The sequence below is a fragment of the Hoplias malabaricus genome, chromosome 14 (assembly GCF_029633855.1).
Source record: "Hoplias malabaricus isolate fHopMal1 chromosome 14, fHopMal1.hap1, whole genome shotgun sequence".
Lineage (NCBI taxonomy): Eukaryota > Metazoa > Chordata > Actinopteri > Characiformes > Erythrinidae > Hoplias > Hoplias malabaricus.
This window is the reverse complement of record NC_089813.1, coordinates 9,575,698-9,589,631: the sequence shown is the minus strand read 5'-3', so window position 1 is coordinate 9,589,631 and position 13,934 is coordinate 9,575,698. Positions and strand designations below refer to the sequence as shown.

The window sequence follows — 13,934 nt, the reverse complement described above, 5'->3', positions numbered from 1 at the left end:
AGGTCAAAGAAGGAATTAGATATTTGTTTAAATCTAATATTCCACAGAGGCTGTAAAGGACACTCCAGACCAACAGCTAGTTCCATTCAGTAAATGTCATGCTTTAAAACCACAGCGCATAAATATATAGCCCTATTTGAGCTGAAAGCTAGGAAAGCTGGACTAAAAATAGATCAATAAATTGCAGAAGTCATGGGACCATTGCCAACCCCAAAGAGCCCTGAACAGACCCCTCTTATTTGCATGCATTTGCGAGGCACATTTGGGACTAGGGCAGACGAATCAACAGATGTTGGCTCTGCAGGAGGTGAAATAAACACTATTGACCCTTTACTCTTTTTAAGTTGTATCATTTTAACTGCAAAAATATTCCAGATTATAAATAAAACATGAGTTTTTATTTACCAATAATATTAGCATTAGTATTATTTCATTTCCTGACAGTACAGAGTTAAATATTATATCTTGGGGTTTCTTGTGTAATATCAGCTAAAGGAACATTACGTAAATATATCAGCTGTTGGCAGGGAACATTTAATTTACATCACTGAAAGATTCTTGAGCTAATGGCTCGGTGCTGCTTAAACTGCACGCTGCAAAGAAAGTGGATTTAAGAGTTTGAGAAAGATTTAGCAAAAATGTGTTAATGCATGTACTACCTGTGTTGTGTTGAGAAACTATTCGTGTTTGCAAAAACACTGCCACACTCAGGTATAATATAAAAGACTGTGATTTATTGAATAAAACGATTCTAAATTTCATCTACTACCCAGGGGCCTGATTTACTCCAGATTCTGGAGTGAAAGTGTGCATGTGCACACACATCTGTAGATACATCTGTTTAGGCTTGTAAATATATGCAAATCCTACCAGCTCAGAATGATTTACTGTTTATATTAAAGTTATAATATATTTTCATTAATTCATTCATTATCTGTTACCACTTATCCAGTACAGGGTCGCAGTGGGTCCAGAGCCTACCTGGAGTCATTGGGCGCAAGGCGGGAATACACCCTGGAGGGGGCGCCAGTCCTTCACAAGGCAACACACACTCACACCTATGGACACTTTTGAGTCGCCAATCCACCTACCAACGTGTGTTTTTGGACTGTTGGAGGAAACCGGAGCACCCGGAGGAAACCCACACGGACACAGAGAGAACACAACACACTCCTCACAGACAGTCACCCGGAGGAAACCCACGCAGACACAGGGAGAACACACCAAACTCCTCACAGACAGTCACCCGGAGGAAACCCACGCAGACACAGGGAGAACACACCACACTCCTCACAGACAGTCACCCAGAGCGGGACTCGAACCCACAACCTCCAGGTCCCTGGAGCTATGTGACTGCGAAACTACCTGCTGCGCCACCGTGCCGCCTATAATATATATTTTTCTATAGTAAAAACATTATTAAAACATGAAAAATTATTAAATCTGTGTTACTCTTCCTTTCTTAATCTTAATATATGCGATATGAATTGATATGCATGAGGAAGGTTTGCATATTTATTTACAATTCTCTATTTTATACACGGTGCCAATGTGCGCACTCTCCGCAGTGTTTTCTGGGTACACATGGGTCAAACCTTGCTTGAATATACGCTCACTTTTACAGCTTTTGCTTGAGAAAGACCTGTTTTTGTCTTTACGCACCCTTTAGAAATGTGGCCCCAGGTCTCCACTGATACCAGATAGCATAGGCTTCTTCAATGCGATGTCATTGAACACCCCAACATTTGTGCAGAACTTTGTTCAATTTCTCAGTCAAAATAGGTATAGTTCCCCTATGGGGAGCACAATTCACCTCCAATGTTGATGGCACTTAATGTTGTAGAATAGCTTCATATTTAAGTTTATTTTCACTTACAAAATCAACAGAGCATGACATTAGACCAGTACGTTCCATTTATTTGCATACAACTGTATATTATTATCAAACAGTTAATACCGACCTAAAAGCTTTGTCAACCCTCTTGCCGGTGGTAAGGAATGAGCATGAAATTCATATGATATAAAAGTCAAAAAGAACATCATAACAGTAACCCTGCTCTGCCTGACCAATTACACTGAAGATATCAGCAGTGATTCAGCAACATCTATCAAACTCAGCCAAGCGTCCACTACTTAAAGGCGGATCCTCGTTGTCAGACTGGGGCTTGTGAAAGCTCATCGCAAGTGCAGGATGCCCAGTAAAGTGACAGTTGGCTGTGACCAGTGCAGGGGCAGGTGCAGTTAGTGCGGGAGAGTCTCGGGACGTGACAGTATGGGAACAGGGCTGTCAGTTCAAACCCTCATCGGACACACCGGATACACAACTCAGGAGGGTGGCCAACTATGGCCTGCACATAACCAGCCACAGAAATCGTCCAAACAAACAGGGAGATAAAGATAAGGCAGATGGTGAGAGACAAGAAGCTGACGGAACGGGACAGTGATCGTCAGAGTAGTGCATGGTGTCAAGTCACAAAGGGAAAGAAGGTGAAAAATAGAGGACATTTAGAGGAGACCTGTGTCACGGACTGATGATGATTAAGGGGCGCTGCCATCAGTTCACTGCACTCAATTTTAAAGGTAGTTTAAAAATATTAATATTGACAAATACAAGAGGTTTTGGTTTAATTGTGATGTCATGTTGCTGTCAGCTCTTGGCAGTTTTTCTGTGGCTTTTTTATTGTTCATATAGACATTGGAATTATATCGTAATGATTGAGAATTATAAATATACTGTGATGTAAATTATGGCCAGCTCTACGTATAAATGAAAGAGTTGCATATTTATTAAAATATATTGAAATGTGGTACTCTCTGTCCATCCTTCCACTGTGAGGAGACAACACAACATTACTGCTCTGAAAGTATGTGTACATGTAAAGAATCTCATTCATTCATTTATTATCTGTAACGCTTATCCAGTTCAGGGTTGTGGTGTGTCCGGAGCCTACCCGGAATCACTGGGCGCAAGGTGGGAACACACCCTGGAGGGGGCGCCAGTCCTTCACAGAATGACACAATCACTCACACCTACGGACACTTTTTAGTCACCAATCCACCTAACAAATTGTGTTTTTGGATTGTGAGAGGAAACCCACGCGGACACAGGGAGAACACATCAAACTCCTCACAGACAATCACCCGGAGCAGGACTTGAACCCACAACCTCCAGGTCCCTGGAGCTGTGTGACCACGACACTACCTCCTGCTCCACCATGCCTCCCTGTAAAGAAACTATACTGCATAATTTGAACACAGCTGTCCTTCACACTGTGTGAAAATAACATGATGAATTGACCAATAGAAATGCTCTGAAATTACTTGGAATAAAACCTTTTTACATTGACTTCCTCTGAAAGTGAACAAGAATGGTTTCTTCTCCTGTGAAGACACCACATAGGAAAATTTGTGATCAAGGCAACAATTTCACTTTAATATTTGTTTTGTTTCATCCTACAGATTCATATGCTGGAGTGGATCATAATGCCGGGAAATCCTGTCCACTCTTCCTCTGTTAAACATTATTACAATCCTACAAGCAATTGTCTGATTTTTCAAAAGCATCTGTAATCTGAGTGCTGACTCTTTTCTGCGTATGACTAGAATGGATTACAGGTACATTTTCTAGATTGTAAATATGTAAACCTCATTGTATTTGTATTATGTTCCTCCCCATCCCTTAAAGAAACACTGACCATACTTACCTTCTTTGTATATAGGTCTACATTCACCACGGGCAAAATAACACAAATTGTTATAGTATGTTAATTAATATATATTTCCAAGTTAAATCTTGAACTCACTCTTTTTCAAATGTCAGAAAGTATAGTTTGATATATGCGATTAAGGTTGTGCCATATCGTATCGTTCATGATATAACTTTTAAAACGATATAAAAAAAATCAATATCGTGGTATTTATGATATTCTGACTTGTTTAAGTAATGACTCAGCACAGCAAATATAACACAATTTTCTGCACTTTTGTTGTGTGGTTGTGTGGTGGATTTGGATGTTACATTAGTGTTTTATACAAAATCAGAATCTTGGTAAGTTACAGTTTACAAAATAAGCAAATGTTTTTTGAATGTTTGTTACATTTGTAGTAAAATAAAACTTTTTGATAAAAAAAATACTATTGATTTATATTAAATAAATTAAATTTATTATAATGGGCAGCAGGTAGTATCTCAGTCACACAGCTCCAGGGACCTGAAAGTTGTGGGTTCGAGTCCCGCTCCGGGTGATTGTCTATGAGGAGTGTGGTGTGTTCTCCCTGTGTCTGCGTGGGTTTCCTCCGGGTGGCTGTCTGTGAGGAATGTGGTGTGTTTTCCCTGTGTCTGCGTGGGATTCCTCCGGGTGAATGTCTGTGAGGAGTGTGGTGTGTTCTCTCTGTGTCTGCGTGGGTTTCCTCCGGGTGACTGTCTGTGAGGAGTTAGGTGTGTTCTCCCTGTGTCCGCGTGGGTTTCCTCCGGGTGACTGTCTGTGAGGAGTTAGGTGTGTTCTCCCTGTGTCCGCGTGGGTTTCCTCCGGGTGACTGTCTGTGAGAAGTTAGATGTGTTCTCCCTGTGTCCACGTGGGTTTCCTCCGGGTGCTTGGGTTTCCTCCCACAGTCCAAAAACACACATTGGTAGGTGGATTGGCGACTCAAAAAGTGTCCGTAGGTGTGAGCGTGAGTGACTGGCTACCCCTCCAGGGTGTATTCCTATCTTGTGCCCAATGATTCCAGGTAGGCTCTGGACCCACCGTGACCCTGAACTGGATAAGGGTTACAGATAATGAATGAATAATTTACTATAATTAATATTAGTATAACATTGATTTTGTTGCAATAGTGTGTTCCTAAAAATATTGTGTTTTTTCATATCGCCAAGAATATCGTTATCGACAAAATATCTTGATATTATTTTAGGGCCGTATCGCTCACCCCTACATGCGATACATTTTATTATTTTGTACATTTTTAAGAAACCTTTTCAAACAAACCAATTTGAAGTTTATAACTATCATCCTGGATAAAAATCACCAAAAATCATAAATATGTGAATCTTTGGAATCACTCAGAAAATCTAGTTATCCAAAGATTTTCACGAAACTTACACATTACATTTTCAGATATACCATTCAGCCTTAAAAGCAGCATCTATAACTGAAACATTTAAGGTGGAATGAAAAATATTATTGAGTAGCTGGAGAATAAGAAATCAACTTTGGCTTCATCTTACTGTTATCAGTTCATTTTGGATAAAAGGAGGCAATGTTATCAACTACAACAATAAATTAATAAAGAAATATTGTGATCATTTGTATTATATCACCCAGCCCTCACCTTTAGGGCACCTGGTGAGGGAAGGCCAGTTTTAGTATCTGTTACAGTACTCATGAACAGCAGTAAGTTATCCACGCTTGAAACTTTTAGCTTGACCTTGCCTCATATTTGTCCCCATCACTGTGCGTGTGCTCTGACAAGATCCAGTATGTCCTAACTGGAGATCAATGTATCCACCCTAACAAGAAATTAAGACACGTGGGATGGACATAGGACAACTGAATTGTGACCGCAGGAGTGAGGGGGTAACCACAGTAACGGGTGCGTCTGCGTGTCCCCTTGAGCATGCCCACCCACAAGGTATAACCAGGCTAATTACCCCGCATGGCGTGGGACAAGGAGACATGACTAATTGTTTCCATTTGAATGATTGGCAGATCGGTCATTTATCCAGCCACGCCTCCTGGAGGTCCTGCAGCTGATAGGAGGAGAGGGGTGTTGTTTTTTTTCGGCAGTCGCTACGGAGACGGAGATAGATTGAGCCAGGCACCATGCCGACTGCTACTGGCACAGGGAAAGGAATCCTGGGTATGACCTTGGAGCAGTGAAGCTCAGGTGTCCAAAAGACAAGGATGCACACATACACACACACACACACACAACACTGAAAACGTTTTTACAGAGCACATGGCACTGTTGGTATTTCAGTTGGGGCTGATATTGAGCTGAAGTTCAGTCAATGTCGGGATTGATTTGGTAAGGAGCTGAAAGTCAATGGGCTAGTGATATATCTGCACAGTTTTTACACACAAACACACACACACACACACACACAAACACACACACACATACTACTGTTTACCCCATTTTTCATGCTCTGTGTCTTCTCTACTTCTTGCTGCCCCACTGTGAAGCCTTCTGTGGTTTGAATAACTCCAGCACTTGCACACTCACGCTTGTTTACACAGTGAATCCACACTGGAACTTCTAATTGCAGGCAAGCTGCTGATAGAGCTGAGTTACTATGCATATATAATTAGATATAGTATAGATTTCAGCACACAGATAACTACAGGGTTACAGGGTTAATATGAATTATAGATATTGTCTACATTACAAGGGAATTGAAGTGTCAAAATCTTAAAAATGAAATGATTACGATTATGAAAAAGCCATATCCCATATTAACATCAGGCTTCGTGGATGGCATTGACAGGATGCATCATTTTAAAATCTCTGGGGTTTAAAAACACCTTAAATGTGGCAGTTATGAGCAAGTATAATAAGGACTTCATCAATAAGTATGGTCCTGTATAAGTAGAATTTGCAAACACTTGATGTATTTCAGACCTTCCATCCCTCAGACAACACTGCATTAAAAACTAGCATGCTTCTGTGATCCTGCAAAGCACTGCCCCCCCCCCTCCCCAGATGGTTACAGACAATGAATGAATGAATGCTTCTGTGATGTCAGCCATGTAAAAAAAAAATGAGACTTGTTGCTTCTTCTCAATCTCCTCTTCTCATCTTCTCAATCAGTCAATAGATGTTTTTTGGGAAAATGTTGAAAAATACATAATTAAAGTGTAAATAAACAGTTTAAAGTGTTACTACAGCTAACTGGCACTAACCAGTACATCTCATTAACGGCAAATTTAAAAGTGTGATTAAGCATTAATAGGGCATTGTTTTGTGAGACAACCTGCTGTTTTAAGATGCATCTCACTGTCAGTGACACAGAGTACACACACACACACAAATACACACATGCTGGAATAGCTGTGTTGATTCTCATGCACAGCACTCTGAAGTGTCAGCCTGCTCTCAGGCTGTGTATCTATAACTAAAGGTCAGGACTGCGTCTCTCCGGAGGAGGAACAAAATCCGCCTTGTCATCTCCAGAGTCGTACACCAAACATGCTGACGGTGAAAATTAATCACAATTTGCATTGACTGCACTCAGCATGTTGTCTTTCAGTTTGCCACCATATAGCTACATGCACACATTAGCTTAACTGATCTTGTATATTCCTGCTGTATTTTTCTAGTATTATATTATATTCATATCTAATTTTTCTACATCATTTCAACACAGAAATTGTCCTTTACACTGTGTAATCAGTAGTTGAGAAAAGCCCATGACATCGTAACAAGATAGTGATAAATTGCTTTAGAATCTACAGCATTCATTTGTAACAATATTAAACAGCACTGGACGTTCTAAGCTCCGCCCCCATTTAAAAATTCATGCTGACATTCTTGTGTACCACACACAACTATGTTTTTAACTTCAGGTCAGGATGCTGCAGGTAAATGACCATCCGCAGAGGTGTACACTGTGTTGTAAAGGGCAATGTATTGAAAATGCTGACCCTTAAGGTCAGCAAAGAGCTGACCACGATATATCTGTTTACACATCCTCTCCCCCCCCCCAAGCCCTACGATCTGTTTTCACCCCCACCTCCACCATTCTGCTCCCCTTGCTCACCAGTGAAATCTCATACCATCTTACAGCAAGCAATCTGCCACTGTTCACCACAGACATTTTTCCTAGATATATCTGTAATGTCCAAATCCCGCTGAAGGCTATTTTTAGTCAAGAAGATCTATTCTTGGAACGTTTCCGTCTTTTTATTCATGAGAATGTGAATAACTAATGCTGGGGGGCCACACACAGGAGAGAATGAAAGTCTTCTTTCCTGTTACCTGATCCTCTTCAAGAGTATTTCTTGAAAAATCTTTTTTTGAAAGTTATTTTACTTGAAAATCTTCATCAAAAAGCCATCGGCTGCTATTTAGAGTACAACACATTCATTGCAAAATTCATTACAGGGCATCATACATTCACCCAGCCACTCACACACCTGTGGACAATTTTGCAAAACCAGTCCACCTACCAGCATGTGTTTTTGGACTGTGGGAGGAAACCCCAGCCGATACAAGAAGAGAACAAAAAACTCCTTACAGACAGTGAACCCAAGACCCTAGACACCATGCAGACCTTATGTCAAATCATTCATTCATTATCTGTAACTGCTTATCCAGTACATTGTCGTGATGTGTCCGGAGCCTACTCGGAATCACTGGGCACAAGGCGGGAACACACCCTGGAGGGGGCACTAGTTCTTCACAGGGTGTCACACACTCACACATTCACTCACTCACTCACACCTATGGACACATTTGAGTCACCAATCCACCTACCAACGTGTGTTTTTGGACTGTGGGAGGAAACCGGAACACCCGGAGGAAACCCACGTAGACACAGGGAGAACACACCAAACTCCTCACAGACAGTCACCCGGAGGAAACCCACGCAGACATAGGGAGAACACACCACACTCCTCACAGACAGTCACCCGGAGGAAACCCACGCTGACACAGGGAGAACACACTAAACTCCTCACAAACAGTCACCCGGAGCGGGACTTGAACCCACAACCTCCAGGTCCCTGGAGCTGTGTGACTGCGACACTACCTGCTACACCACCGTCCCATTATATTAAAAAAAATTATATTAATTATATTAATTGTCCCATTATATTAAAAAATACATTTCTGAAAAAATGCAAATACTACAAATGATTTCATGCATTTATTACACTGCAGTTTTACAGTGACTCTTTCAAAGAAACAATACATGCTCATGTCTAGAATGACTGCAATAGAGCCATATTTTTCCTCACAAAATTCTTCCCACAAGTCAAAATGTGATTGACTGATTCCACTGCTAGTACCCATTTATTATATTGTTTTATAGTCTGATGCGTAAGGCCCTTCAGTTCAGATCTTGAAGTCCTAACCAGTGAGAGAGCTTTGTTTGACTAGCTAGCTAGATAGCGCAGAGAATATGTCAGAAAGAAGGGCATCACAAGGATTTTTTTTAACGATTCTCTAAAAAATATATATATCCACAATCCCTATATTTAATACATTTTGGATTATGGAACACCTGCAGAACTCATTCCTTTCTCAAAGCCTTTGTAAGTTTAGTGGCTATTTATATAGTAAGACTATTATTTTTAGAATCTATTTATGAAGGTATGTGTGTTTTGTACACATGAATTTGCCATTGCTGATGAATTAGTTCCGTAATGCTGAAACCCTACAGGTGACTACCAAAGTCCCGGCTTGATTAGGACGCTCCTCTTTACTGCGTCTGAAAGCCACATATGACTAAAGCCAATTACTCTTCATTGTCCGCTGCTAATTAAGCTTCCCAAAGTGATCAGCATTTATTAGCTCTGTGAGCCACCTCAATTAATGAAGAAAGATAAAGAAGAGATGTCCCCTTCCCTTCAAATATAATTAAAACTGTGTGTGAAGACACTTTGAGATAAATTCAGCATTGCTGATAAAACAAATTTGAAAGTTGTAGTAACTTGTGAAATTTAAGCTGGAATCTCACTGATATCATAACAGATGTTTGGGTGACACCCCCAGAGTTCTACTCTCTGTGCTTCAGGTTTAATCCTTTGATAGATTCATTTCACACTAGAGTCGACTGTGAATTTCCTTTACGTTGAAAGAGATGTGGGAGTAAATGTGGATAATCCCCTCAACAGGAGCTTGAACGGATGGCAAATGGGAGTCTCTCAGCAGCTAATGAGTTTGTTTAAGCATTCTGAGAAGACAGGCCAAGTCAGGGTTTTATTTCAGACCCAAAACCCTGCCTGCATTCCTGATTTGTGATCTCTGAGAGGTGGTGTAAGCAAAACGGCTTTATTTAAGAGCATGCCTAATAGAATCCCCTACTTCAATAGTCCACCCAAGAGCATGGGAGTGTGATGAAAGAGAGAGAGGAGCAGAAATCGAGAGGCAAATAATAGGTTTGATTAGTCAGAGATTAAGTGAATGGCCAGAATAGTCACAACATAATCACACCACTAAGACACGGCATGTCGTATAAGCCATGTGTAATCATCTTCTTCTTCTTCTTGGTGAGGGGGTGGGGGGCTTGTTGTTCATTTTTGGCTCATAAGAGTACACTGTCTTGACTTTGTCAAGGGAGTGGAAGGTCCCTGTCTATGTTCGGTGTGGACAGCATTTACATTTTTTGACTTTTGACTGACTGGGTGGTCTTATTTCATAATTTGTGGATCAGTATGAACTCCAGACTCAAAAAATTAATCTGCACATACACTGAAAAAGTGATTTATGTTCATAACACATCCCATTTAAGTGTTGACAAAAAGGAAGGTGATAACACAGTGGTAAATATGTTCCTGCAACAATGTTTTTGGAAGGAGAGCATTTTTTGGGGAAAAAAAAGACTTTTTAAATAACTGCTTTATATGTTTACCAACATTTCACATATTGCTCCAACTCTTTTGTTGTTTGTGTTAATATATGACAGTCAGATGTGCCAAACAAGCCCAGTCTCCTCTAATATGAGTTCTGCCAACCCTCCCAAGATTAGCCCTGAAATAATTCAGACATCATTCAAGTCAAGACATACTCCCCCTTCTTCCTCTCATTAGAGCATGTCTTTGTAAATGATAGGCTGTCAGCTTTAGTAACGGTCGACTTGTCCCAGTCCGATTGTAAAAACAAGTGCCAGTCTTGATCTGTGTCACAGAAATAGTCTGGACGCTTCCGTGTCACACTCCAGCAGTCGTCTCAAGCTCCAGCAACAGTTGAGATCCCTAGAATAATCACAGTCACCTGGGCGACTTTGCTTTACTCAAGTACATCTGCTCATCTTAGAAACTCAAGGTGGGTTCCTTTGCTACACGAACAGCCTCTGCTCTTCCAGGAAGGCTTTAGTATTGGTGTTTATAAGACAATTTGGTTGCATTTAAGAATAAGAACATCAGTGAAATCAGGAACATATTTGGGTGAGTTGTGCTGGATCACAAAAGCCACGCCAACTCATCCAGGTACTCTATGGAGCTTCACAACAATCTATACGATGCTATAGGGGTGATTTATGCTCCTCCAGCTGTTGACTGTTGGCATTGGGCATATTGACCTTAAGCTATTTTGTGAAAATTATACATGTGAATGCATGTATCCACAGTGGGTTCTCCATAAACATATGGAGTGTCCACAAATCTCTAGACATATAGTTTGAGTCTATTAGATATTAGCTAGTTAGGCCTGTTCTACCCATCCGTGATAATCCTCCAATCGGCTGACCACATGCTGTGTGAACAATATGACCGCAATATGAACGTCATGGGAGATTTAACTGCTTATGTGGCCATGCTGGTACTGAACATACCGGTCAGGAAGATAAATAGAGATCAGCACTGACTGGCTTGTTTTTCAGAGCTTGTTTATATTGTTTTTGCCAAGTATAATACAGCAAAGCTGGTGTGTGATCGGAGCTAAGACTGCTTGTTTGTTTTGATCTTATTGCCTGAGAGTGAGGGAAATTTCTGACAGCTACGACAGGCTCAGGTAATAAGCACAGAGAGATAATGAGTGTGTGTGTGTGTGTGTGTGTGCGTGTGGGAGCTTGGGGGGGCGGGGTGAACAGCATGGATTTGTCTCTTAAGGGAATGCCAGGGATATTAATGATATGACCTGTGTTGACCTGGTGTCTTCAATATCTTTTTTTAAATCTTTTATTCCATTTGAGCTGGAGGGCTGTTTGGTGGCATCTTTCTATGATTAACATTTCTCTATATGTGGCATATTGAGAGATAAATATATCACTATGCTTACATACACGGCAGCACAAAAAAAGCAGAAGTACAAAAAAGCACGCTGTCCTAAACTAGTAGCCTAAGAAGCACTTTAAATATGGTCACTTCTTTGTGTTAAAGCCGATGTTCACGATTTCTCCAGTCTGTTTGCTAGCTGGAAACTGGTCTAATGTGTTTACAAATCCCTTACAAAGTATCTGTAAATGGTTAAAAAAAAACAAAGGGTATCAGTCCGATATGCTAGGCTGGGTTTGGCATTGTTTTTATGGCTGAGAAATCTCTAGGGGTTCAAAAGCATGAAAAAAGGTAGAAAACATTGAAAGATTTTTGCAGTTTCAGATGACTTTAGGTGGAACTGAAGCCACAAACCGAATTTGCTACAAAACAATTCCAGTTACAAATTGAGTAACTGAAACATTGAACAAAAACGTATGGACAAGTTCAACTTCTGCTACGTACAAACAACAGCAGGTTTTGCCCCTCAAACATACCATTCGACCTTAAAAGATGTGGAGCTTCTGAATGTAAATAAAGAATAGATGTGGAAAGCCTCTAACTTTATAGTTAGTCCATAAAAAAACATTGCAGTTGGTCCGGTTTCCATAAAAATCTAGTGATCTTTCCAATGCCTGTTAGATAGGTATTTCCCATGACCATGAAAGGGGATAACCATGTTCTAAACAGGCGTCTTATATCCACCACATGGAAAGTGGACATGAAAATAGGTTTTAAAAACATTCGCTATTAGCAAAGTTTATACATGTAATGAACACCTCACACCTTCTGCTCCTCATTCCTCACTACTGTGTGCTCAGGTTGGCTAGAACAGCGGCTTATTAAACAGGGCTGTTTAGACAGGGGGAGAATGATGCTCTGTTGTTTGATCCTTGTGAAAGTTTGACCTAAGCATGTCACAGACATTATCTTAAGACCCTAGCCTTCAGTTCACTTGTGGAAAATCTTTAGAATATCTCCCATTTCAGTTGACATTTTGTACAGTGTTGAATGGTACTTTTGTGATTTTGTATTTGTTTTGCATGTCCTGCCCAAAATGGACTATTTTAATGATAAATTATAATTATAATCATACCTTAACACGTCATGTCCTAAAGACACTATCCTACATCTTCACTTAAAATTGCAAATCCACACTGTGCTTTTAAAGTATTTTACAAAGCTAACTCTTATACTTGTGAACTGAAACTTTTTCCTAAAACCATGTTATTTAGTGTTAAATGTTAAGTCTTTTTCAGTAGCCTAATTATGCCAAAAAAATGTGAAGTTTCTGCATTAGGCAAGCCGATTATATTATAATCCCTCAAACGTAATACATTACCAAGTATAACCTGAAACACACTAAGCCCAGTGGTTTATAATAGCTTCGTTTTAAGCAAAGTTGATGTCACTGCCTTGTCCTAACCTGTATTTGACTGCTCTGACCCTAATCTTACATCATCCTCTATGGGGAAAGCCTGGAGGTCAGCCAACCTGTCTTCAGTTACAAACGACCTCCAATCTGTCTTCTCTTCAGCACTCTTCGGTGTTGCCCTAAAGGTAGCTACAATCAATATGAGCAGGTATTGGTATTAACATGTGTAACTATGTCTGATCATCAGCCTTTTCTCTTGGTCATAGGGTCATCCCTGTTGTTCTTCAGTCCTGTCCAGATCTAGGGCACTGAAGTAGCAAGTGCCCGACAGTCAGTCACGGCAGATTTAAAAATGAAAGATTAAATGCCAGTGGGATGAAAAGTACACACCAGACTACTCTCACTCTAAACGGGCGCTCATGTACATACACGTTCCGGAGTTTATAACCATGAGAAAAGCTCATGTCAATCTTATTTTGAAGATCAGCGTAAACCTACTGCTTGGCATAGTGAACGTCAGCCACAACACGCAGGATATTCTGCGGGTTTGGGCCTCTAATCTCATGGTGCTTTCATATCCTATTGTTTTAGCTACTGCAGGAAGAGGAAAAGTGCCATATGCCAGCACACATCATATAAACAAACAT

At 40.5% G+C, this 13,934-nt stretch overlaps 1 protein-coding gene across 1 annotated transcript in view; it reads right to left on the bottom strand.

Annotated features, from left to right (window-relative positions):
- The window catches only part of LOC136666066 (membrane-associated guanylate kinase, WW and PDZ domain-containing protein 3), an 85,533-nt gene that overhangs the window by 64,386 nt on the left and 7,213 nt on the right, over positions 1 to 13,934 (bottom strand). The window lies entirely within an intron of this gene.